This window comes from Vanellus vanellus (genome assembly GCF_965231255.1).
Source record: "Vanellus vanellus genome assembly, chromosome: 2".
Taxonomy (NCBI): Eukaryota; Metazoa; Chordata; class Aves; order Charadriiformes; family Charadriidae; genus Vanellus; species Vanellus vanellus.
The window spans coordinates 99,317,523-99,344,997 of NC_138906.1; the positions used below are offsets into that span (position 1 = coordinate 99,317,523).

General features: G+C 41.5%; 1 long non-coding RNA gene across 1 annotated transcript in view; it reads right to left on the reverse strand.

Moving 5' to 3' along the window:
• Window positions 1-1,291: 1,291 nt before the first annotated feature.
• LOC309686325 overlaps window positions 1,292-27,475 on the reverse strand; it is a 56,346-nt gene continuing 30,162 nt past the window's right edge. Inside the window, exon 3 of the long non-coding RNA XR_014270531.1 lies at window positions 1,292-1,350. This is a non-coding gene — a long non-coding RNA (uncharacterized lncRNA). The remainder of the gene's footprint in view (window positions 1,351-27,475) is intronic.

A 27,475-nucleotide genomic window follows, 5' to 3' on the forward strand; every position in this document is an offset into this window, starting at 1 on the left:
GCAAAGGGCTGCAAATTCCTGGCAGCCCAAAGTATTTGGGGCAGAGAGCGAATGTTTAGTGTCTTTTTAAGGAAGAGTGCCACTTCCAAACTATGATTCTCCCATTCTGATCTGACAGGGCAGACCCAGTCCAGCTTAAGAGCAATTTTGGCAAATGCAGTCCTACGTAGCTCAACATGAATATTATTTTTGTATTGTAGTACTAATAGCCAGTTAAAAGATAACAACGCTTCTTAGGCAGATACAGACACATTCTTTGCCTGTCTTGTCAGGGTACAAATGAGCAAAGAGACAGAAGTACAGTTCATTAGGAAGGAACAAAAGCGTTTAATTATCCTAAGAGAACTGTCTTCCAAATTTTTTTTTCTATCTTTTATCTTTCTTTTTTTTTGCTAATGGTTGTAGTTTTCTTACTATTTGCTGAGATTTGTAAATTGCAGTAAAAGAGCAGAGCATCTGTCTCCTGGCCTATCAGTTTCATCAGGCTTGAGGAATTGAGAGGAAAAAAGGAAAAGAAAATATGTGCATATAATGACTATGATATGGAACTATTTTATGCTGCCATATGGAGTTAAACTAGTTTTAAAAAGGTAAGATTTCCATTTCAATGCTATTTGTTTTATAATAGAAACTTCGCTTTTCTTCGCCCTTCTACTTCCAGAAGGGTCGTATTCAGTGTATTCAGTCCCAGCCAAAAGGTCACTGTTGTCTTACAAGAGAATCCTCCCTCTCCTTCCCAGCACCTCTGAATGCTGTGAATAGAGTTCTCTTTCTCAGAGGCTGAGATCTGTCAGCAGGAAAGTGCACCGGGAGCAGTTGAGTATCACCCTCCCCTCCTAAAGGCCAACTGCATCACCCCTGGGTGCTGCAGGAGTTGCGCGAGGAGAGGGATGGGCAACCCCACCAGACCTGCTGGCTCTGACCCTACAGCGCTCATCATCCTGATCACCTTTCCACTGCATTGTGCGATTAATTTAAATTAACTTGGTCTCTTTGACAGATAGCTCCCTAGAGAGCTGATTTTTAGTTTTATATTAAATTTCCCAGCCTAGTTACTTAATATTTGTATTTGTACACGCATTTTTCATCATGGACTCTAGACTTTGACAAGGCGTTGACAAAGTAACACATCCTGGCATACGAAGCAGTCAAATGGCTGTTCATTCCAACTGAATTCTGACACTCCTAATCACAGTAAATAATTTGTTTAATCTTAGTTTTGTCTTATGGTATTCAGTGGGAGTTCTTCTGGAGTGTCATTCAAATCCGTGTGAGTAATGCTCTCCCTGGGCTTCTTTCTGTAATACTGGGAGAGGATGTGCGGGAAGTCTGTTGCCGTTCCAGCTTGTGCTGTGAAGAAATAAGAGACAAAATAACCAGTACGAAAAACAGAGAAAGGACTCTATCGTAAGGCTTCTCAGCTTGGTGATTTCGCTGGTTTGGGATCAGAGACCTTCCCTTGCACTGGATGGATGGAGTCAGAGTAGAACAAAGAGCAGCAAACCCCACATTGGAGGAGGATTTGAGCTCTAGGAAGAAAGGACCCCATGGGCAGACAGGTTTATGAAGACACCCCCTGTACTGCAAGAACTGGCTATGAGGACATAAAGGGACCTTCTTCTGCCTTGCAGTGGGTATTTTCATACCTCCTAAATTAAACTCTGCCTACGTGCCTTCGCAAGCATCCCTCTCTCTTCACTTGCTTATAAGAACTCAGACCAGCTCCAAGATCTTGCAATTCATAGGAAACAGTAAAGATATTTGAAGAAAAGAAACAAAAAGACCCATTTTCTTACAGGTAGAAGCTCAGAGGGCACAGAAGAAATCTTTAGAGAGTCTAGCTGCCAGTGCTCGGAACGCTTTTGCTCAGCGTACGCAAAGGGAGATGTGGGGCAAAGCTGGAAACAGTCAAGAGACAGAGCAGAGAGTGCGCATGTAACATCAGGGCAATTCCTGCCAAAACTCAGGTCGGTGTTCCGTGTGAGCACGTCATAGAGTTTCTGAGGAAGAATGAATACGAATACCTAAATATCATTTTGCGAAACAGCTACCTCAGTTTAGTTGTAGCTTTTCAAAATATCTAGCCTCAAAGAGACAAGCAGCCTCAGAGGTTTCAGACTGAGGATTTGAAATAATCTGTAGTCATTAACTTAACTGTAATGTTTGTTATTCTTAGTTATTGGTGATATTTTCTGTGTACTGCCACAGAAAAGGACAGACTAGAGACTCCTAAAACATGACTCTTGTAAAGCAGTGAGAGTGCGCATATCAAAATGACCAGAAAGGGACTGGATCGGTCCCCAGCAAATTACGAATGTGTATTCATTATGCTTGTAATAATTATAGTATGTTTTATAACGTTACACTCAAGCAATTATAATTTCAGTTTTATGGAGCAAAAAGTTCAATCTCTGAGATATAACCTTTAAGTAGTGGATTTAACTGACACTGCTTGAAAAATATTAATGGCTGTTCATTAGTAGGTATTGTCTCTTCTCTTATCCTACATGATGGTATTAATTTAAACTAGCTCTCTGCTTTGCGTGTAGAATTATTGACAAAAATATGTCTTTCTTCAGCAAATGATTAGCTAAATCATGCTTTTATTTACAAGCAGCGCTGTGTCCCTATGCCCTAAATCTTGCTAGTTGGAAGAGAGGGAGGGAAAGCAATTTAATTAAGTTAACTTTATTGACCCGCTGGAGCTGTTGTTTAATAGCATGGCTCCCTGGAGTGTAGTGCAGGTAAATTGAATGAATGCCACAGAATATCACTTCCCTGCATTGCATATTTCGAACCTCTGCCAGGCGGTTTGGGATGAGCAGCCAATCAGGTAAAAGGTTTTTCCAGCCTTGTTGGCATGGACGGCGTTTCCCGTTATGCTCAGAAGGAGGTGCGGAGTGTTTCCCGTGCGTTCCTCTGAGCGTATCGAGAGGGATAACTCTGGGATCGTGTGTTGCGCTCAGCTGCTGCATTCGGAAGGCAACTTTGTGGATTGGCTCTTCAGCCATGTATCCAAAACCACCTTTTTCATGAAGGAGGAAAACTAGCGTGTGAATCTGAATGAAAGCCCTGTGAGTAGACTATTTAATATTAAAACCTCAAGACACGCATTCTGCATGAGAAATCAGAGTCCAGAAGGACAGTAAGAGCTATCTTCTGGAGCTGTGCTTGTCATCAAATATTTAGGAACAAAATGAAAAATTACAAAACTTCTTTGTTAAACTGTTACTTGATAAAACAAAAGCTAAAAAGACTTCCAAAACTTGTTCTCATAGATAATACTGCCTGAAACTGTTTCAATTATTGCTTCTGTTGTTAAAATCTTTGTCCAAATGCCTTATTAATCTATCAAATGAGTACAACAGCTTCTCTGCAGTTGACTGGAACACGTCCCGTTTTCTGCACTACTCTTCAGTACTGCCCACTGAGTGATAGAAGACGGTATCCCAGTCTGTTGCACCTGTACTTCCAATCACTTCTTTTTAAAGTCAAGCCAGATCGGTAGTTGTGCAACGTAACAGCAACTTCATATAGCTTTTAACCCTTGCAGAATTTAATGTTTCTCTGATTAAAGCTGAGACCCAAAGATCTAGTCCTACAGCTTTGCTTAAAGAGTTAAATGCAGCCACTCAGATAATTTATGTTTTGCTCTGGAAAATAATAAGAGGTGCAATTTTAATTACTATTCATAGTTTTATCATATCACTTACAAGTCAATGTTTTGAGTAAGTTTGTGCATAATTTTTCCTTTTATATGCGAACAGATGTTTCTTGGCTTCAAACTGCTGTTTGTAATTTTAAATGCATGTGAGATAATAGAGGTGGGTTTGTAGGGGAGGGGCATTGTCTTTCTTGTCCTGACCAGAATAGTCGGAAGAAGCAGGCAAGTTTCAAACATGTAAGCCCTTCTTTAGGTCAGACTTGGGTGTCTTTAAACAATCACATTTAAAGGGTTGCAGCCACGATTGCTGCCCCTATGGTAGGCATGTGAGATGCAACTGTCCTTTAGAACATTGTTTCTCATGACATCACTTCACTTTTGGGGGAGGCTGACCCTTGAGGGGATCACTCTCAGTTCCTCTCCTGACCTTTATGCCCTAATGTGCCACACGCACTCTCAGAAGCGGTGCCACATACTTTTAACACACAAACCCAAGCTGTGATGTAGCCTGGCAAACTCCAGGTGCTCCTAACCTGGCCCTCTGCTCCATGCCTTGACGTAGCACTGAGAGAGGGGAGAGCTACTCTCAGCATCGATGTGAAGTCCAGAAGTTAAAATTGCCTTTAATTCAATGTTAGACTAACACGGCTTTTGGCAGGCATTGCGTGTTTGTGTATTTACACAAAAGGATGATGTCTTGCATGAGTAATCCTGGTACTAGCTGATATTCTCCCGCACTCTGTTACTTTATCTTCATTAAATGTGTGTTTTGGCAGCTGTTGCTTGAAGTCCATACTCCATACCTGTAAGACAAGTGCCGTTTCTGTGCTAATGGTTGTGTCTGGGGTCAGAGGCAGGCCTTAGAAAGTAGACTTCTGTGATTTTCAGTTATTTTTTTGTTTCCTATAGAGTTTTTGTTATGACGCTTAAAAATATTCTGAAAGCTTTATTGTGTATCTAACAGAATGAGAGGAAATACACATCCACAATGCCACCCCGCAGTTCCTTCTAAATGCAACAGACCAATCACACTGAATCATAAGTGACAGTTTTCCTGTATAAGAATTCATACTATATTTTAGGTAAAGTTCTTTAAAGCTGTTAAAATACAAATATGTAATACATACATGAATTTTAGTTTTACTTAAAGGACTATTAAATCAAAGTTTACAATATTGTTATTTATTTAGTGTGTTTAATATTTAACTTAACATTTTTTAATTTATGTGTGGTTTAGCATTAATAAACAGAATTATTCAATTCTAGTTGATAGTTCCGAGTGTGGCGCAGAACTCATGTCTAACACCAATTTAGACCTCCATGGGTACTTTTCTCGGCGGCAAAGTTGACTTTAACTAGCTCCCATCCCTGTCCACAACCTACCACCTTTCTCTGCCTCTTTTCTTCCCATTGTGCTGATATCGTTTTTTGTAGGACTGAACACTGACCTGGGTTAGTAACCCTGGAAAATTACCCGTCTCCTTTCTCTTTTTCTCAAGGTCCTTTATAAAGCAGAGCAATGTGCTTAGCCGGTTTGCAGAGTAGTCGCCCAATCGTAGCTCTGGTGCACCTGAACATGCATCATAGGGACGGGAAATGCTTCAGTTCAGTCAGGCCAGAAAAAAAGTGTCCATCAAACTACCACGGGATTTTAAGGCGTGCTATATGCCTGATGCTTTAGCTTATAGAGCCTACATAGACATGCTTAAGTTTAAGTACTAATAATGGTGTTTTCTCTGAAGCAAATCTTCGCTGGAAACTTTTTTGCCGGTACAGGAACAATCTAGGGATAGATTTAGCTTTTGATATTTGAAGATTTTATGAGTTTGGAGGGTTTTTTAATGCCAAAACCTACGAAAAAGTCTAAATTGGTGCACTTATATCACAGAAAGTTGTAGTTTGTTTCTTTGAGGACTGGGTATAAGAATTTTTTACTTTCTATACTTACAAGAGTTTGCTGATTTACTAGCTGGGATGTTGTTGGGTTGTTTTTTTTTTTTCAAGTATAGCTTATATCAAGTGAACAGAAGTAACATTTTGTAACTTTTTTTACAGCTACTAACAGAAACTTTCCCTGTCATATCTGTTATATTATGGGGTTAGTCTTTCCCACACTTAAGGGACACTGTGCAGGAGTTCTACAGCTGCAGAGGGATTGGCATCTTCTAGGCTCCAGCTGTTCTGTTTAAGGACATTCCTGCTTTCTACTGTCACTGCCACTCGCCAGCTGGCAGTGCTGCCCCTGCGGTTTTGCTAACGGAGCGGCTGGCGTGATTGCTCCTTAGCCAGCAACTTGCAAACTCAGCCAGGCCGGGCTAGATCCACAGTTCACATCACTTAAAATAATCTGGCTCGTTTTGCCTTGGGCATTTTAGAGAGCGTTCACGTGACCCCCCCCTCTGCCAGCACAGCTATGGGGGAGAGTGTGGAAAACAGGGAGGAGTAACACCGTCAAACGAGTGAAATATTGTGCGCAAAGTGAGCGTTTGCTATTTCCCAAGTCTTATGTACTTCAGACATAAGAAAGGCAGCAGAAGTGGCTCTAGCACAGTTGTGTCCAACAGACTTGCATTCGAGTGTGATGCTAAGCGTGTCGCAATATGTAAACTCATATGCAATTGGGTTTTTGTTCACACTGCTATCTAAACTTTTAGTCACCTTTCCCCCCCTTCTAAAGACTAAAGCTGGCCTATGCTAGCATGTTGAGGCTGGTTTTCTTTTACTTCACACTAATTGGTTTGTAATTTATTTAAGTAAATAAAAATCAATGAGGATGCATCAAACCTTTGCTACACAGGAGACAAAAGTTTGGTTTAGACTACAACATAGTCCCTAAGTCAACGAGTTAGAAACATAAGAGTTAATTAGGAGGTGCTCTCAGCAGCCTACGGAGCTTAACCTGCAAGTAGGTAACTAATGCTCCGTAATCCCAGCTATGGAAATGCCTAAGGAGTTTGAAGAGTTCAGTTCGGTAATTCACTAGGAAATCCCTGATGATTCCTCCAGAAGAAATATTAAGTATATGGAGAAGATAACATGTCTTGGACACCTGAGAAGGAACCCAGATGCTGAACAGGATTGATTAATCTCTTTTTGTCCTCTGGAGTCAGAAGCCTGTTGCTGCGATATCCAAGCAGATTGTCTGCCTCACTGTGTACATACCGTGAAAGGACGACAACGCCATTGTCGCAACGAGAAAGGAAGATCCATCCTCTGCTGCAAAGTGTATCATCAATAAAATTACTCTTTAAATTCTTTACCAGCAGATGACAATAACCTTTTATTAGTAGAATTAACAAAAGAAGTAGGTGAAGAAATGTAGTTTCTCAACTTGGAAGTCAACTATGAGAATTAATTAATCCCAGTGTTTGTTTTCTTAAATAAAGGAGCTTGGATAAAATCACTGAGAGGAACCTTGTGCCCTTGCACACGTGCATAGAGTAGCATTTCCAAACCTTGACCACAGGATAGAAGAAAACATGAAGAAAGAAAACTTTTTAATACAAAAAACAGGAATTCAGAAGGGAACTCTGTAGTACACTGCCAGTGGAAGTATTCCGATTCAAGAAACTACTTCAAAAGCACATCAGTCAAGTCAGAGGTGATATTTTAAAGACTTTTATTGAAGCATGAAAGGCCAGTAATAACCAACATCACAATTTCTGCCAGAGAATAAGAATTGAATAGTCATTTCAGTATTTTATTTTATGATTGTCATTAACTGTCTTCTGCATCCAGGATATTAGATATCCCTTAACTGTCTTCTGCATCCAGGATATTAGACATGAGGAGAGCTGCAATTTAGGCCAGGAAACACCCTAAGCAGTTATTATGTGTCTCTATTTTATGTTTTCTTTCTTTCATGATCACTGTACCTTTAGCAAAATCACTTATTTGTGTGTTATTGTTATTCTTCTTTTGGGAAAGCAGTCAGAGAGCATTCCGAAATGCCAAGGCATTGTACTGAAAAACCCACCTGCATTAGTGTTACGAGTTCACCTCTTCATAATGTTCGCTTATATATATTTTGAACTGGGATGTTTGGCTCAGTGGCCAGTCCAGCCCAAACCGTGACAGATTTTTAGTAGGTGTTTCTGGAGCAAAGGATTCCAACACAGCTCCTGATATGGCCCGTGGCAGGAGGTGACACTGGCTTTACCCTGCTGTGCCTACATACTGCTCTGCATAGAAGTGCTAAGCGCTCCGTGGGGTGTTTCCATTCAGCTGTTTGTCAGCCTCTGAATTCCCTGCTGAGCATGTCTTCTCTGTGGAGATTTATGGACTCACGCTCTACTTGGAGGAACCCAGTCAGCCAAGCCAGAGAATGAACTTCCATACTGCTCAGCCCTGCCTATGTACCACCGCAGAGGTCAGCATCACGGCAACCCGGTTCGGAACTCACAGAGCCCAGGGCTGGATTCCGTGAATTGCAACCCCTAAATCTACAGTAAGCTCTGTCACCCTGTGAAGTGCTTCACGTGGCATTGTATGATGGTAATACGGGTGTCTAGCCCAAACCTCTTGTGCTGTGAACCTATGAACACAGCGGAAGAGATCATCTCTGGTTCTCCATGCATGCTCGCAAAATACACACGGACATCAGGTAGGAAAATTCCTTCTGAATTGCCCAGAGAGTCTGGTGAATTACATAAATACTGAACATGAGACACCAAAACACGCATGGGTGTTCTCAGGGGCACAGTGCAAAGGCTGAGACACTGCGTTAGGGTGCAGTGTGAGGTACTCCACCAGCACCCTCACTAAGCTTTCAAAACCATTCTCCTGTTCCTCTTCTACCCCCCACCATTTCTAGGAGCTCGGAAGACCTGTTGACAGGACAGAGGCCTTATCATGGGGGCTGAACTCCTTTAAAAATCTGCCTCAGCTTTTATTGTGTTGGATTGGCTGGCTTTATTTTACTTTCCAACTCTTTCCACTTTGTTTCTCTAAAGATGGTTGTTTTCTCTTGGCTGTGGGTAGCGCTGCCCGTAGAATAATGCACATGTGCATATATGCGTTCAGCACCCTTTCTTCTTTCCTGTGTCAGGCAACAGGGGGGTGTGTTTCTGCATCTTCTCAGGGAGCAGTTTTCCTTCTTCCTTTATACAGATCAATCCCTTGCCTTTGTCTCCCTTCAGAGTCTGGCGAGGGGGAGGGGGAGGTGTGTGCAGCTTTGCTTTCTTGAAGGAGGACCACCGTGTTATTTTCACCACCCAGACGATGGATATCACCTGCTGCAGGCAGCATGGGCTTTGCGTACCTTTTTTTAAGTCAGACACAGGGTGATCTTTTCTCATTGCTGTACACTGGCTTTATGCTTCAGTTCTGCCTTCCCGATTTCAGATGCTATCAGCCTGAATTGACTCCAAAACTTAGAGCAAACTGCTGTTCTTTTCATTCTCCTGATTACTGTACCAAGCATAGGTACAAGCCTTGAGGATTTACTTTTTCACTTGAAATGTGCAATGTTAAGTGAAATAAGGATTCTGGTTGTGGAGTCCCCTTCTCTGGAGATTTTCAAGACCCGCCTGGAGGCAGTCCTGAGTAACGTGCTCTGGGCAATCCTGCTTTAGCAGGGGAGTTGGACTAGATGATCTCTAGAGGTCCCTTCCAACTCTGAAAACTCCGTGATTCCGTGAATTATCTTCTCTTCTTGGTGAGAGAAAGAAAAGTTGCAGCTCACTATCAAGTATTAACAGAATGGAGATATCTCAGATTCAAGTGGAAAAAAAAAAAAGTGTGATCAAATTAGTTGATCATTAAGTTAATCATAATAAAATTATGTTTACTGGTATAATATATGCATCTAGAGTGCATATGTATGTATGGTGAGTGCATGTACGTGGAGATATATATACAGACACAGACACACATGTAGTAAGTGGTATAAATACATTATCTTTATTATTTAACTGCACTTTCCTCTGGAAGGGTAAAGCAGTGGGACTCAGCCTGGGTAGCTCAAGTTCAGACGAGCTCTAAATACCTTCACAATCAGTTCTGTGATGGTTTAAAGCATCAGTATATGTTTTAAAGACTGATGTTTCATGCTAAGAAGCATATAAGTGTTTGTTGGACTTCTGTTGTAAACCAAAACAGAGATGTTTTTAAACCGAACTCTATGCAGAGAATGTGGACAACATAGCAAGAAGTAAAATAAGCAAATAAATGAAAGAATAACTGAAATGTATCTGGAAGACAGAAAAATTTCAGGTTATGCCATGGTGACAGTGGATAATTCTAGAGAACCTTGCCTCTTGCTAACTGTAAATACGGCTTGCATTTGTCTTACATCTAAAGCACAATTTCATTACAGGCTGTGCTGGGAAAAGTTACTTGTATTATAATTGTTTGACGTTTATTGATTTTTCAGTTAAAAAAAAAAAAATCTCGTGGGTCAAATTCTACGCACAGTGATGTTGGGGTATATTGCAATATTTTGTAGTTTCCTTGCATTCCTGCTGTGAAAGGGGAGACCACAACTGTGTGACTTTCCTATCCTGATCACCATAAGACTTATGTAAAAGCATGTCACTGTTCCTCTAGCTCATGCGCTCTAATTCCTGGAAATTGCACATATTGCCAGAAGAAGGAAAAGAAGAAAAAAGAAAAAATGAAATAAGAAAAAAACCTCATTACCCCCAGGTTTTCATGGGATGAACAAAGCCTCTGTGTTGCACAGGTGACTTTAGGTGCTGAGAAGTCTGTCAGCACAGAGGCAGCAAGGGTAGGATTACATCCAGGTGCACCAGGACCACATTTTATTTACATCACCACTGAAGCCAGTGGAAAGTATCCCTTTGTGGTACTTGTGAATTTGTTCGAAGGCAGCATTGCACTAAGAAACTAGTGTTTTTCCTTAATTGCCAGAGCTTTAAATGTATCTTGTCACATTGCTAACGAACATGTTTCTGTTGCCCTGGTTTTACATAGCGAGCAGAAATTGCTTCAGATTTATTATAACCCAGAGTCTGGCAAGACAGATTTGTTCCAGAAGTGTGGTGTGGAAGTCCTTCTCTGTGCCTTTTCCAAGGACAGGACTTCTAAGAGTCGTCTTCGACTGATATCAGCAGCATCCATAAAGAAAGTTGAGAGAAAGCATAATTAAGGTAATTTCAGCAAATGATGTCCCTGCAGCCATGGTGTTCCTGCGCGTAGAACTGCTGTGGCTATATTGAGAACGGGTATGAATTTGGAGGAAGTCCTTCTCACCGTTCTTTATGCGTTAGACATACTTTTGGACGTGCTTGGCAGCTGGGTTATCCTTATAACCATTGCTTGGTCTTGAGGAGAGGCTGAGAGAGCAGGTTGGGAAGAGAAGGTCATATTCAGATTACGTAATTTCCATTAAGTTCCTGTGTCAGATGTTACCTAAAGTTTTAGAGCCAATTAAGATGAATAAGGCACAGGAATTGGTGTCCTTATATAGGCCCTGTGACAATGGCTTATAGCTGGTACCTAAAGGATAATATCTAAAGGTAAGTAAGCATCATCCCACCACCTTCCTCTTGGACTAGTTCATTTATGCAAGACACAGTAAATGTAGGAATATCAATGGTGGCACTTTAGCGTAGCAAATTCACAGCTTTATTTGTGCTCTAGATTACCAGTCACAGACTATCATGGTGCCCTGACTGGAAACACAAAGTAGCTTGTTAATTTGTGTGTGCTAATAGATTTTCGGTGTTGCAGAATGCATATAATTTTGAATGATTCCTCTCTTCTAATGTGTATGTTTTCTACTATAACCAGCTACTCAGTCTTTTAGCAATAATTGTTGATATTTTTAAAGACATGGGTTAGAATCAATATCTGGGAGTTATAAATATTGATTGGGAAAAAAGTCCATTGAAATAATTAGCCATTACTACTCGCTATGTTTCCATGTGGAGTGGATGCAATTGCCATAATTCTAGTTAAATAAGAGGTTGCCTACATACTGGCCAATTTAATGGATTTTACGTCTAAGGAAGAAAAATCAAAGAGAAAAATCTAATGTTCTGTCTCTAGATTTTCTACTTTTTATTTTAGGTTCCGTTCTATGGCTCTATTGTGGCAGAAAAGAAATGCTTTCATGCCTGCGAAATCATTGTATTCAGAAGCCCCAGGCCTTGCCCAATAGAACTAGCTCTGATGAGTAGCTTTAATAATTTGAAAGGCAAATCTAGCACTGGGAGAGGAGGGGAAAAACACTTTTTGTGAAGTTTGACCCAACATAACTCGTTTTACGCATCCAGCAGTCTTGAAAAGTTTCAGGGAAGAGCAAGATCTACTGTTTACCATGGAGCCACTGTCATGCAAGTCACCTAAAGGACCTGTTCTTGGCTAGAATAGCTCTGTAGGCTGCAGGATATTCAAAGAAATGGTGGCCCTTTGCTTCTGGGGCACCTGGTGAATGGGGCGTTGCTGTAGGCCAGATTCAGATTCTGTGTAACAGCACAGATTTTCGTTACATGAAGTACTGGAAAATGAGAAAGCTGCTGGTTCCCTGCCGTTTATATATGCTCCAAGAAAAGGATCAGCATAAGTAGGAGGAGCTGGATGTGAATGAAAGGAGAAGCTGGGAATGACTGACAGTGCTACGTAGAAGTAGGATAGGAGACAGTATGGGAAGAGTGAAGAGGAACAAGAGGAAGAGCGAGTATAGGAGTAGCAAAGAGGAGAACAGAAATCAGCAGCCTGGGAGAAGGGAAACATGCAATGGTAGAAGGACCAGGAGACTGGGAATGGAAAAATGAGAACAGAGAGAAGAAAGAGAGATAGCACATTTTGTTATTTAATGAATGTCTTAATGTGCCAAATACTCAGAAGAACTTTTCATCTAAATAAAGCAACCGAGTCATCTTCTTAACCTGACTTCTCTAAACCTTCCCTTATTGCCAAATGAATGTATGTGTCATCTCATAATGTGAGTACAACAGAAGGTGCAAGCAAAGCAGGTTTGAACCCAATACCTGTAGCATACTGGGACAGCTTTTAGGAAAGCTGGGAATTGATGGAAAATCAGTGAACCAACACAACTTTTAAAGCAGAATTCTAGAGACTGCTGCTTTTTATTAAAAAAAAAACAGCTTAAGGATCAGGACAACCCGCACCTTCAATTTCCCCACTCAAAGAGGGAGAATTGAGAGCTTAGTTCTTTGGTTTTAGACATATTTCAGCTCAAGGAGCTAGGCAGATCTTTTTTTAAGCCATAAAAGGTACTTTTCCTACATGCCTTATAGGCGGTGGTGTGCAGCACAGACATCATTCAGTCAAGCTTTTGCAGACAACAAATCATAGATTCCTGGCAATGAGCAAAAAGAACTCAAGGCAACATCCAATTACCTCTGTGTTCACTTAATATGTTTTTATAAGGCAGCTTGTTGTTCATCGGTGACGTTGCATATCTTGTGTATGCTCTAGGGGTGAATTTGATTTCTCCATCTGCTACCTCCTCTCTACCCTCCATGGGTGACATTGAACTCCTGCATTGCTTTGGCCAAAAGTGTCCAAAGTAATTTCTGTACACAGTCTTTATTCCACAATGGCACTCTCAGATTTAAGGTGGGACTGTTTCTAAAAATACCTTTCGATAACTTGAAGGAAAAATGTTATAGAAACAGAAATTTTGATCATATGTTGCATTACAGGTTTCCTTACTGTAAGCCATGAATCTTGCATCCTTTGCTCTTCATGCAAGAAATACTGTGTGAAGTACAGGCAAAGATTAGTTCAAATAATTTTATTCATCAACTATGTGTGGAAACACAGGATACTGAGAGAGGCATCAGTAGGCTAAGAGATTATTTAAAGTGATACTGCCAAATTCTCAAGTGCCACTTAAACATGTTTGTGGATTAGTGCTTAGTCGTTACTTTAAAACGTGTTCCAGACTCCGAAGTGATCTGCTTTACAAGGGGAACGTTTTGAAAAAAATAAAAATGTGAAGGCTGGATAAGAACATGGCCTAAAAGCTGTGCAGGTGGTAGGTCAATGCAGAGTCTGAAATCAAACTCAGTTCTCTCCTTTTTGTGGCCAATAACGTTTGTGTGCCTGTGTGATCTAACACTATTTAGCGAACAACTAGAAGGTTTGGGAGAAAAAAGTAACAAGTTAAAGGCTGTTGTGATTTTGAAGCACATTGATCTTTCTCCCTGTCCAAGACAGAGGCAGCAATGTGTGTCAGGAAAAGCTATTATCAATGTAACATTTACTGGAAAATAGTAAGGTTAGGAGAAGTTAAAATGAGAGCAAAAATCTTCGGGTTTTGGGATATTAAAATATAGATGATGAATTACGGTCAATGTAGATAAACCACTTAGCTTCATAATGCTGATGTAGGATGAGATTCTGCAAACGCTCCCCATTCAAATATCCTGTTCCGTCCCCATATACTATCTGACAGGCAGTAATCAGGGCAAAGCACTGCTGAAAATGATTCCTATAATACTGAGGTTTTTAATGAAAATCCTGATGACAAATTATCTTTGTTGTTCTCTTCACAGTTTTATCTCTTGTATCCTAAGTTAATTACATGGCATTTTAATGGAGGCTTTTTGAGCATACTGTACACGTCAAAGAAAAAGCAAAATGCTGTCAGTTTCTGGAACTTGCCCAAACTCTCACAAATGTATGTGAATTTAACTCTGATAGTGTTTTAATTTGGGGGTTCATCATTTATATTTTTACCTGTCAAACACTTATTCAGCTTCTCTTAGCATAACAGGTGGGAGTAAAAAAAAACCACTATTCTCCCTCTTGCTTGTCTTTTGTGAATAAAATGAAAGGAGTAGTAATTGGACATCTCACAGGCTCATGATTTAGGACTAAAAAACTTGATTATGGAATCTTTAAATTAGGCAGTGCTGAGAGTTGCAAAGGAGGCTAGACTAGGTCTGCTGAAAAGTGAAAGAGATGTTGACAGGTAGCAAGCAAAATTTGTGAGATGCTGAGTCGGGATGGGGTTTTTTTGTAATCTCTCTTGATTTTATTTACCAACCATATTGTCAGACTTAGCCATGGATCATTATTTACAAGTTAATATTCAAAATTACAAATAATTTACATTATTTATAGTCAATAATCATTAAGCATTGCTACTCCATTACTTTTCATTTCATCTCAGTCAGTGAACCCAATTTAGTGACTATGGCTCCTTGGAAATGTTCAGAGGTATCTAAATTGACTTTGATAGAGAAAAATGTTTCATTTTAATTTCTTTTTTTTTTTCACGCTTAAACTTCCTTTTTTACAGCTCTCTTGTCTGAAATGAACAAATACTTCGGGCAAAAATGGGAATTTTGCAGAATGATAAGAGCAAATGAAAATAGAAGGTTCAACAGCTCATTCTGGGAAGTGTTTGGCAGGTTCCCATGGGAGACTGCCCTGAAGGGAAAGGTGACCCAGAGAGGATGCTGCTTTCTGAGGACAACCTCTCCAGACCTGGGCTCAGTCCAGCCCATGGCCCAGGCAGTCACACAGGCACAACAGACGGGCAGGGAGCTCCAGCCTGGGCTCTGGCACCACAAGAGAGGACACAAGAGGAAGACCAAGGAGCGCTACCTGGGATCAGTGCAGACCATTGTCTGGCCATGCAGGCAGGGAATTAGGGAAGCCACTGTTCAGCTGGATTTGAAATTGGTGAGGAATGGGAATGGCAGCAAGAAGAGCTTCTAAAGATAGCAGCAAAAGGAGGCCTAAGGATAATGTGGGGTTGCAAAATGAAGCAGCAGACTTGGTAACAAAGCAAACAGAAAAGATTCAGAAACTCAGCGTTGTCTTTACTTTGGTCTTTACTGGCAAGTTCTGTCCTTGAGTCTCCCAGGCAGGATCTGGGAAGATTGAGTTAGTGACCAAATAAGCAAACTGGATATGCACACGTCCATGGGACAACATGATGTGTGGAAATGAAACTCCAGAGACTCCACAACCGAGAAGGTTGTAAAGTAGGTATGTTTATTCAGCGTTGGGCAGCACGGGGGGTCGCCCCGCCACAAGCGTGCGCGCCCAATGCAGCGGCCTTCTCAAATATATATAGTACTTAATTACATAATCATAAGATTTCCCAATACGCCTATACATATGCATAACCTGTTCCCGCTTTGTATTAAAATTAGCTCTAAGAAGTCATTTTCATAAACTCCTCCCAACTGCGCTTGCGCAATGCCTCCTGGTGGTGGTCGCTGAGGGTCGTGACGATGAAGGCTGATGATTCCTCTTCATCACCGCAAGTAACTTTTTGTCCTTGCGCAGACTCAGTTCTTCTTTGGTCTTTGTCCAGACCGCAGGGTTAGTTTCAGCCGCTTTTCAAGGCATGCTCTTATTCATTATCAGGAGCTGTCCTTGGCAATCTCAAGACTTCTTGCTTCATCCATTTTTATCAGGCCTGTCCTTTAGGTTATGAATCACTACTAGTCAATCAGTACACAATGTGTTATTGTCTCTATCACATACCCCTGACTCAAAGAGAGGATGGATGCAAGGATGTGGAGGGAGATGGCTGAGGTCACTGCAAGGACTGCTTTGTATCTTCTTCAGAAAGTTCCTAGGGATCAGGAGAGATTCCTGAGGGCTGGGAAAAGGCATGCCACACGCATCTTCAGGATGAGCAGTAAGGCAGATCTGGGGAATTATCTGCTTATAAACCTCCCTTCAGCCACCAGGAAGATTTTGGAGAAAACCATTCTGAAAACCATGTCCAAGCACGTGGATTCACAAATGGCAAACTGTGGCTGAACAATCTGAGAGCTTGCTCTGAGGAGGTGGCTGGTATGGTGGGTGAAGGAAGAGCAGTGGTTATTTACTTTGATTTCTACAAGGCCTGTTACCTGATGTCCCTGCAGCCAAGTTGGCGAGACATGGATCTGAGAAGTGAACTACAAAGTGAGTGGACTGCTGGATGCACCACCAGGCTCTAAGAGTTGTGATCAGTTGGATAAAGTCCAGCTGATGGGTGGTTTCTAGTAGTATCAATCAGAAGTCAATACTGGCACCGACATTCATTCATTCACCTAGACAATGGGATGAAATGCACCCTCAGCAAGTTCACAGATGGTACCTAATTAGAGGAGCAATTAATATGCTGGAGGGCAGGGCTGCCATTTAGCTGCAGAAAGTAGTCTGGCAGAAACTTTTGGAAGTTCAGCGCAGGCAAATGCAAATTCATGAACCTGAGATAGAACAAGCTCATGCAGCAGGACAGGTGGGCCACCAACTGGCTACAAAACAGTTTTGCAGAAAAATTCCTGGGAATCCCAGCAGACAACAACTGCAACATAAGGCAGCAGAGCATCCTGAAGGTCAGCCGCATCCTGGGCTGTACTAGCAAGAGTGTAGCCAGCAGGTTGAGGGAAGTGATTCTTGCCTTCCGCTTGGTGATTGTGAGACTGTGCCTGGAGGACTGTGTCCTGTTTTAGATTCCCCTGTACAAGATAGATTTTAACATACTGGAATGAGACTCTTGGAGCACCAGGTGGCTGGAGCGCAGGGCGTGCAAGGAGAAGCAGACAGAACTGGGTTTGTTCAGCCTGAAGATGAGGATAAGGAGGAATCTAATTGTTTTAAATTACCTACTGGCAATGTACAGAAAAGATGAAGCCAGACTCTTCTAGGCAGTGCACCATAATAAGACATGAGGCAACAGCCACAGGTTGCAACGTGGGAAATTTTGTCTAAGTGTCAGAAAAATCTTTCCTGCCTTGAGAGGGGGTCAAATACTGGCACAGGTAACTGGAGAGTCCGTGGCATCCTCATTCTCGGAGATATGATAAAGTTGACTGGGCAAGTCCCTGAGCAACTTTTGAACCCAGATGTAACTTCAAAGCTGATCTTGCTTGAGTGGGCCCAGATAAGCCCCAGGGACCCCTTCCAACCTGATAATTCCAACAGAATTTGGTTTTGCTTACTTAAATGTCTTCTTTAAGGATTTAAATAATATTCCTGAGGCACTTTGTGTTTTGCAGAAAAAGAACAGTGAAAATGCAGATCATTATTATTACCACAATGTAAGTCATTGCTGCTAGAAAATATTGTAGGAATGGTCATGTATACCAGGCTGCCAGGATGGATCGTGTTTTTTTGTTAAATAGAACAAAAAAGTCAGTGAAGCATGTTTAATCCACGCAAGTGAAGAGTTCTGCAGACCTTGTAAACAAATACAAGGTAAAAATAGGTCAATTGGTGTGATTTACTTGCCTGGAGAAATCCAACTTAAATATTTTTTATTTTTAATATTTTTCTGTCTTGCTTATTTCTTGTGCTTAAAATGCAAACCACTTTCTTCACCAGTTTTCTCAATCTTCTCAAATATCCTTTTGCTTAAAGAATAAATCTGATAGGCCTTGGTGGTTGGGAAATGAAGGGAAGAAATTGTTGTGGACTTTGGTGGGATTTTTCATTCCAGAATAGGGGCAATGACTTCTCTTTCAAAATCTTTTACTAGCTGTGCATCAAGACCTACCTAAAAATAAGGGACTCTGCTGCCCAATGGCTCTGTGAGCAGAAGGGATTTCTCTCAAGAAGGCAAGACCTTATCCTCCCTCTTATGGTCCCAGAAATCCTCTGAGGAAAACCTATGTTTCTGAGTGAAATAAACCCACAGCCAGAGCGGTGGTCTGAGCTTCTGACCACACCGGGTGAATATCCAGGCTCAGAGAGCTCTTAGGTTTGGGTACAGATGTTGTAGAACTCCCAGAATGAGATGAGGAACCCTCTGGCCCCCTTTTGCTGTCCTGACACGTGCCATTAGTGGTTGGTTTGGCAACCCTGTGCCTCCACACTGAACTGTGCAGGACTTCTGCTCAGAGCACAGCTCTCCTGAGGATAAGAACAGAAAAATGACTCTGTTGGGCCTACCAGTAGGCCTGGTATATTTTTCTAAATGTACCTGATAACATGTATTTCAAGACTGTAAGATGGCAACATAAAGGGGATATATTTTCCGGTACTTTTCTCAGCCTTTCCTGGTTTGAAGTTTAGGGACTTGGCTAGAAATTATATCTTTGCTTCTAATAAATGTTGGGGGGGGGAATTCCCATGAATTTGTTCCATTGTTTTTTGAATTTATTCAGGATTTTAACATCTGCGATATATGCTAACAGTTTATTCCATAAATTAATTACCCGTTCTGTAAAAAAGTATATTCCATTTTTTATGTATAATCTGACACTCCAACACTTCATTTGCTGCTCTATCCTTCTTGTATTACCAGTAGGGGTGAATAGCCTTTACTGTTTCACCCTTCTCAGTGTAGCACGTGATATTATAGGTTTTGTCATGTTCTTCTAAGCTATCTCTTTTCCAAACTGAGTTATCCCAGCTGACTTACTGTTCCTCACACAGATACTGTCCCTTACCTTCAATTATCTTACTTATCACCCTTGTCTATATGTTTTCTACTTCAAGTGAGTCCCTTGGGGCTTAGAAGATAAGGCACATTTTCTCACTGGCAATAAGATTGCTCTCTTCCATTTCATTTTCCTAATAATTCATAATATTCTATTCCCTGCAGGCTGATGTTTTCATAGCACTATACGTGGTTTCTCCAGTTGCAGCAGCTGTATTTCAGAGTGGTAACAGCTAACTCACAGCTCATCCCTGAGAATGTATAGTTAGGACTGTTTGGTTTTATTCCAGATTCCACATTCATCAGCATTGTATTTCACCTGCACTTTTATCACCAATCACATTCAACTGAGATATTTCTGCAATTTTTCAGTCACCCTTTGGTTTTACTAAATAATCTGGTATGATTAACTGTTACTATTCAGCCTTATCCAAATTACTGATGACTATGTTGAAGACTGCATTTCCCTGCACTGATCCAGTAGAAATCTCTCCGTATTGTGAAGAGTGACCATTTACTTCTATGTGTTTCCTATTGTCCCGCCAGTTTTAAGGGGCTTGCTTCCTGTAAAGAAAGGGTTTGGCCTGGGAACCTCCAAAATCTCTTCCGCAGCGAACACCTACGTAAAGAATTCTTCTCACTTTGCTGGTGTACAGTTTGATCTTATTTGAGCTCCCCTTTCATGCCCCAATTACTTACCAGCCCTACAGACTTTCTGGCAGAATTCCTGTTTCAGATGTGCTTAAAAAATATTTTATTATTGGGTTTATGCCTTTGGCAAATTTCTCTTCAAAATCTTTTTTTGGCTGGGCTTATTAAATTTAACTTGCCAGACTTGATATTCTTTTCTGTTTTTCTGGTTGGGAAATGACTTCCGCTTTCAGAAGAACTTCTAGTAATCTGCTTTACTGCGCTGTGTGTTGAAATGGTCTAGAAAAACCAGAAAACTCTGGGGACTTTCTCTTCCTGTCTTCCCCACCTTCCCCCCCAAAATAACCTGACATTAGCTATGTAATTAAAGTTATAAAGTAATTATTGTTCTTTTTCTGAATTGCTTTGTCTCTCTTTTGTGTCCCCTCAGAAGAGGAACTAAAACATGAAAGGAATGTTCATAAAATTCAAACCATGGGGGCAAAAAATCAAAGGGAAACCATTTGCAAAAACGAGTAGAGAAAGGAAAGGTTGGTGTAAGCATGCATGGATAAGAAAGAGAGAGTAGCAGGAGGAAAGAACAAGTTGGGAAAAGTTACACAGACAAATGAAACACAGATCATACCAAAACAACAACTTCTGAAATATTAAAGGTTTCAGTGCAGCTTGCACTATAGATCACAGAATCATAGAATGGTTTAGGTTGGAAGGGACCTTGAAGATCACCTAGTTCCAACCCCCTTGCCATGGGCAGGGACACCTCCCACTGGACCAGGTTGCCCAAAACCCCATCCAGCCTGGCCTTGAAGTGGGATGAGTCCTAGGAATAAATTCTATTTTCTGAAATTTATACCCAGATATAGACAGAGGTTTAGATATGGGCATATGCATGCATGCGCGTATGTCTTGCCTCAAAAGTGAGCAAGACTGAGGCCGCAAAGCTTCCAGATGCTTTGATGGGACTTCAACAGTGAGCAGGTCCCCCAAACCAGAGGCAAATTTGACCAAATTTAGGCAGCTGCCTAAATTTCCTCGCTCGTCAGCAGACTCCGAATGGCAGCTTCAGCCTCTTGTAAAAACACAGGTGTATACAGATGTGGTTCCTGGGTGTACCCTGGCAGTGGCTGAGCACTGCACCCTGAAGCAGCAAAGTACGGTACTGGATTATGTCAGTGCCTTGCAGGATTGAGTCCTGCGAGCTTTCGCTCATGAGCCACTCCAGAAGGAGAAGCGCTGATTTCTCCCTCAGCCTGCTGCTCCGCACAAAAATGGTGGGTCTGTTCTGAGCCCAGCCAAGTTAAGGCTTTCCAGCGATGTATTGCCAACTTTAATATTTCTCCTGATTTGCAGGGAGGAGATATCTTACCTTTTGGAAATGAGCAATTATCAAACTCTAAAAATGCACTTTCCGCCCCTGAAAGGGAAGGAAATATAAAAATTAACATGTATGAAATATGTAAAAAAAGATGTAAAAAAACATGTAAAAAATACATGTAAATAATATATCCATTCTTAGTCTAGGAGTTCTGCTGAACTCTGAGTTCTTCCCTGAAAGGCCAATTTGCAGGTGCAGTCGTAAGCATCATGTTTTAACTAGGCTTAACAACGAGACTCTTAACTCCTTTTTCTGAGGATAGATCTAGATCCTCCAAATGAGTGAAATCAAGGTAAATGACAGCATCGGTTGCTTCTGACTTGCACTCTTTGGAAATCCGCTGCACAGGACAAGGGAATAAGCAGCTGGGAGCCATCAGCACCTGGGCTGCCATCAGCCCATAAACCACCTGTTTCGTCGCATGCAGCAGCTTTGATTTTGTTTCCCGCTTGGGTCCAGGATGTAAGATTTAACCTGTAAAGCCTCCTGGGGTTTGAGCTGTAGCGACTCGAAGGCCTCTGCAAGGTTAGCAGCTTTTTTGCACTGAGCACTGGAGAAATGCTTATTTCAGGCAGATACCATCCCTGCCCTGAAGCATTCATTATCTCTTTTATTGAGGTGTTTTACACCTAGCTAAAGGCCTACATGTACCCTGAATAAAAGCTCTCTGATCAGTCACTCCTCCTAATTTCCCTACCTCCTCCTCAATGAATGCCTGGTGCAGGGCTCTCCCTCACCCTTGCAAAGGGAGAAAACTCTTTCAGGAGGGGGAAGCAGGACGGTACACAGACAGGAAAGGAAAGGCTCAGAGCAATAAGAAAGGAGATACAAAGATGTGAATAAGTTTGGGAATAGTTACCTGTTTTCAATCAAGAGAGCCTGGCAGTGTAGGAGAAATGAGAAGAATGCAGTGGTGGAGAAAAGGAAGGGGGAGAAACCTCATCACAATTATATGGCACAGAAAACTGACTGAAGGAAGAAGACAACTACCAGGAGACAGCACAATACAAAGCAAACCAAAGTGATGGAAATTAGAAAAGAAAAAAAAAAACAAATGTTAAAGAGACAAATTTAGATTTTTTTTTCTTAAAAAAAAAAATGCTCAGTGGAAAATGTACACACAAAATGGTATATAGATAAACCATTTTTCTCCCATGATGCTGCAACGGTCCAGAATTTAAGCAGGCTCGGCTAATAGAAGCTCTGTGGGGTAGCACAAGGTTATTATTTTATGTCCATGAAGCTAAGGCACCGAAAGACAAAGTGAATCTCAAGAAGGCACAGTAGAAATATGCAGGTGGAGAAGGGGTCTGAACTTGGTGAGCATCTCTGAAGTAGTATCTTCTCCCTCAGTAAAGCTTCAGGCATTTAAAAAAAAAAAAAAAAAAAAAGAAAGACTTTGTATATAAAGTTGGATACAAAAAGTCATTATGGTATGGCAAGGTATATTATGGTGAACAAAATTATTCTGCATTTTTTCCTGTTGTTGCTATGCTAGTGGACTTGGCCAACAGTGGTATAACCTGTCAGAAAAGCTGTAACAAATATACCTGCATAAAGCTTTAATAACTCTAGCTTGAAACACTAATATTTACTGAAATTTCAGTGTTATCTGCCAATATTGATGTAAAGCGCGTTCTGACAGTACTGTACAACGAGCAACTGCCAATACACACTTCAAAGCTGTTCCTGTTTTTAAATCTATTATTTACTCTACGGCTTTGCAGTAGTTTCCTGATCAAACTAGTCAAGCTCTACCCTGGCACACTGATAACTCTTACGTTGCAGCAGCCTATTGAAATGTCTCACGGTACCCTTTAACAACAATAATTTCACTGCAGTCAAACTCTTTCATAAGGAAATTGAAGAGCACAGTAAGGACAGCGTATTAAAAAATTCTTGATCATTATAGGTGAACTGTTTCCTTTTTTGAGAATGATATTCTACTGATGCTCCTGCAGAAGAATTAAGACTGACATAAGGTGGACTTCATACATTTAAGGTCGAGGCCCCTGAGTTTCAGAAGAATCGTAAGATGACATTGGTGAACGTAGTCGTTGCTGAATCTTCTGAGAATGCAGAAGAAGCAAAGTTAAATTGAGTCCTCAGCTTCCAGCAGCAAACTGAACTGGCTGTGAGCATAGGCAAAGCAGAAATTGGCTAAGGTAGGCGGCTGCTGGGAAGACAAAGCGCACATCCCTTAACAGACACACACACCCCCCCCAACCCTTAATTTTGTCCATATTAGGACTGGGAAAAACAGGTTGTCAGAAACTGCTGCTGCCCCTAAAGTAGGAGTGGAAACTATTGGTAGAATGCCCAGTGCCAGCAGCTGTGATAGCTGACTGGTATCAGTCCCGGGAGGCAGCCAGATTAGCAGTGTGGATCCTCTAGATCTCTCCATTGCAATTCCCTGCTTTCCCGAGGTGGGCAGGGGTGGCCCTGTCCCATCTGTTATTTTAGGAGGACTGACTGTCAATTTTGTCTGAGCCATTGAAAAGTGTTGTGCTGGCTCTAAAATAAAAGGCATGAAAAATGTTTATAGTCTTAAATGAGGAATAATCATGGCATTACTTGTATTTAGAAATTCAGGGAGCGTCCTTGGTCTAAATGTTGCATGTACCACGCTACTCATTCCAAAACACAGATGACATTATCAGCATTGCATTCTCCACTCCTGGCTATCTCAGTTTCTGCTTTTTCTACCCCAGGTTCTTTGTTGTGAATTCAACAGATTAGTGTTAAAAACAGTTTTCATTCAGGATGGATGGGTGGATGTTCTGCCATCACTCTCTGCATTTGAGATTCGAACCACAAAGGTGGTTCAGTTTCAACTTTCCAACTTCTCTGCGTTTTCAGGATTTTTTGGCTTGGTGGTTGATTTCTCCACCTTCTGGCATGGGAATTTCCAGAGATTACGAATCCAGTAGCCAAATTCAGAGTCTAGAAGTGGACTTTCCCAAGTCTGTTCCATAACTGTCTGACTGGTTTTTGTGCCCTGGAGCTTTGTTCCTTCAAGCTGGCAGACCTCAGACCTTAAGTGATGGAACTGAACTATTCCGATAGTTCTGCGGTTTGTTCTCTTGGTCCATCCTGTGCTTGTGATATTCCCTCGTGTTGCAGCCAGCGCTTTTCAAAGTGGTGGAATTTTACAACGTGACTGCTTCTCTGGTTTTACAAATCAAGAGAGCTTTTTATTCTAATTGTTCAAAAGTGTCACAGTGAGTCATATTATAATCCCCCTTTTTATCATCCGTATTAGGTCAAGAGTTGTATTCGTGAGGCTAGTGAGGATCAGATGTCTTACTCCTCACTTCATACTCCTTATGGCTGCTTCCTCTTTGGTATACCACTGCATTAGGAGAAAGGAGGAACTTTCTCTGAGTTTTGCTCAGGCTCAGTCTTCAAGGGCTGCCTTCTGGCCAGTTCACATGCTTCCTTGCTCCCCCGGTTTCTGGCATATTTCTGTTTTTTCTCAGATACAACTTATTCCAACAGCAAGCAAGCTCTGACGTTTGTATGCAGGCATCCTTGCCCTTCTCAATAAAAACCCTTTGGGCATCGTGGCTGGATGCCTACTTCAGCTTTTGGTTTGGACAGTGGCTCCCGTTATTTCAGTTGTTATTATTGTCAAGGAGCTTGATTGGGTTTTAGATTAGTCCTCACTGAAGGCTGGATGTTCGCTTCCAGTCTCCAATGAACTATTAGGAAAATGCAATAGGGCACTCAAAAAAAAAAAAAGAAAGGCTTCTTTGAGTTTTAAAAGAAGAAAATGGGGTTATTTTTAGCTCTGTGATTAGTAGTGTATAAACGGTATTTAGACTTTATACAAAAAATGCAGTAATTTCTTCTTCGTACCAGTCAACTAGCAACTCCTCTTACACCCACTGGCATACTTAGTCACCTCTTCTGTAAATCTTCACAAGCAAACTTCCCCAAGGGTAGCTTTGATAAACTGGCACGCTCCCCATGGCAGTGAAAAATGACCTTCTACCTTCCCTGTAACAACCAAACATGGAGTTGGAGCCTGTTTGAAAACCCAGGGCTCACCCACAACTGTGAAGTATTGCTTTGCCATCTGCTTCTTGCAGGAAAGGAATTAGTCCGTGCCTGTTTGGGCTAGTCCTTTCCCTGCTAGTAAGGTCCTCCCTTCCTGTCCATCCCCCAGTGACCCTTTGAAAATAGGAGCGAACTGCTGCCAGCTCTGGGCTTCTATGACCCTGCCGGAGGAGACACCCATGTCTCAAGACAGCCTGCGCACCCTTCTTTGTTTTCTACTGAGAACCTACTGGTTTCGCTCTGTTTCATCTTGTCTCCCCACTGCACCAGACTGGCTGGGTGGTGAAACACTGCAAAATTATGTTAAGCAAGACTTAAGGGCGGACATCCAAGTGCAAGATTGAGAGCAAAAGGGTATAAATAAAACAATGACAAATTCGTTTCCGGTCTATACTTAACCATGACTCCTGTTTCAAGCATCCCATTAGGGATTTCTTTTGCACCACCCTGTGGCGAGAGCAGAAGACGGTGGATTCACAAAGTCAGCCTTCCTCCCAGGTGGTGAGCTCACTGCTGCGTGACTTCCACTTCCAAACTCCCTGTGTTCCTCTGGAGCTGTGCTTTTGGGTGCAAATGCCGATCATGTCCTGTCTTGAGAGGGACACCTCAGCTACTTCAATGGTCGTTTCCATCTCAGCCTGGCAGGGACCATCAGACCACAGCTGATTCTGCCTCCTGGGATCACAAGTGTTGTGCACCAAGAGCATATCCTCCCTTTGTCCTTCGGCAGCCTGCTGACTCGCTGCCCCTGCCCATGGGATCCTTTTCAACTCCTCACGCTCCACTGAGGTTATTTATATAATCGTAACATCACTATGATGAGATATCAGTTGTGCTTGTGTTCTGCAAGTTTCGTGATCACTGGTACCTGAGTGACTCTCTATAGACGTCACACTTTATTAGCATGGATAACAGACACTGTCAAATTCACATGGTACGAGTGCTCATGCAACTTGTACGTAATGTTTCGAATATAGTGTCTTACGTGAAGATCAGCTCCTCTCTGCTCAGCTCTGAGTCTAGGTACAATGTGCATTTTCTTCTGATCTGACTGCACTGGAATTCCAGGCAAGGGATGACACTTTTACAGAGCTATACCATAATTCGATTAAAAAAAATAAAAATCCTGGTTTTACCTTATCTTGGATGTACAGTGCTCCTGGTTCCCTGCAGATACAGTCTCCCTTGATACAGAAGCCCAGACACTGATTTTCAAGATAGGGTGCATTTTGGACTTTATTGATGCAATAGACCTTGGTTTTGGCTGTGTTCAGAGAACAGAACTTCAGCCAAGCAGAGCTGATGGTGTAATCTTGGATGATGGTGGCATTTGTGATTGTCCAGTGAGCCTTCCCAGGGATCAGCCTACATCTCTGCGTTTGGACACAATTATTTTCATTCTGACAAAACTACTGGTGGTGTGGAAGGAGAACATGGCTATAGTTGGGGTGGATTTAAATCTTTCCCAACCATAAGATTTTTTTATTGTTTGCATGGTGTTCTGCTTTTTAAATTTTTCAGTCAGTGGAGTAGCAGGTCTGATTGTTTTTCAGAACAGTGTACAAGGTCAGCTGTGCAGTGTTATTTATCTCTTGCTTAAACAGTATTTTTAGGAAAAGAGTCAAATGTGTTGATTTTTAAAATTACACTAAAACAGATGTCACAACACATTGAGATTTTGATTTTAGAAAACCACTGGCTAGGAATGAAAAACTTCTCTCTTACATCCACTAATTCTTTTTTTTCTTTTTTTAAGTATAGCTTGGTGGGTTTTTTCCTTTCCTTTTTTTTTTTTTTCTGAAATGATAGCTGTCTCTCTTCATCTGTATAAGCTAGCCTTAAACTCACCAAAATTATGCAATTCCTCAAACAATTTGATTCAAATGCAGTACATCTGGGGTCTTTCCCTCTTTCTCCCTCCCACTAATGAGGGGACGAGTTCCGTGTTTGTGGAATTAATCCTCAAGGCTCATGATTTTAGTGTGAAGCTCAAATAATTGGCGTTGACAGTCTTATCGAACAAGAATAAAATAAGGATGGAAAAGGAAACGCAAAGTAGAGAAATTGGACAGAAGGCAGAAACTGAGGAACGGTCTTTTCTACCGTTAGTGGCTTTGCAGTTGGTGGCCCCAAAAGCATCTTTTTGAACGGTATTGCTTGCTGTGGTAGGCAGACCAAAGCAGTAGAGACTTACTGCCAACAGCTTTCTCAGGCTTCCCAGCTACAGATACTTTCTGATGAATAGGGCTCCTAATCACTTCATATAGCTATGTGCTTTATGCCTCCATTACCACAGCTTTCTGGGGCAATCTTTGGTTTATTCACATCCAGTGAATTTCATTGTGCTTTCCTTTTTTGGAGAACTACATTTTTAGTGCTTATCTATTTAGAAGAAAGTTTC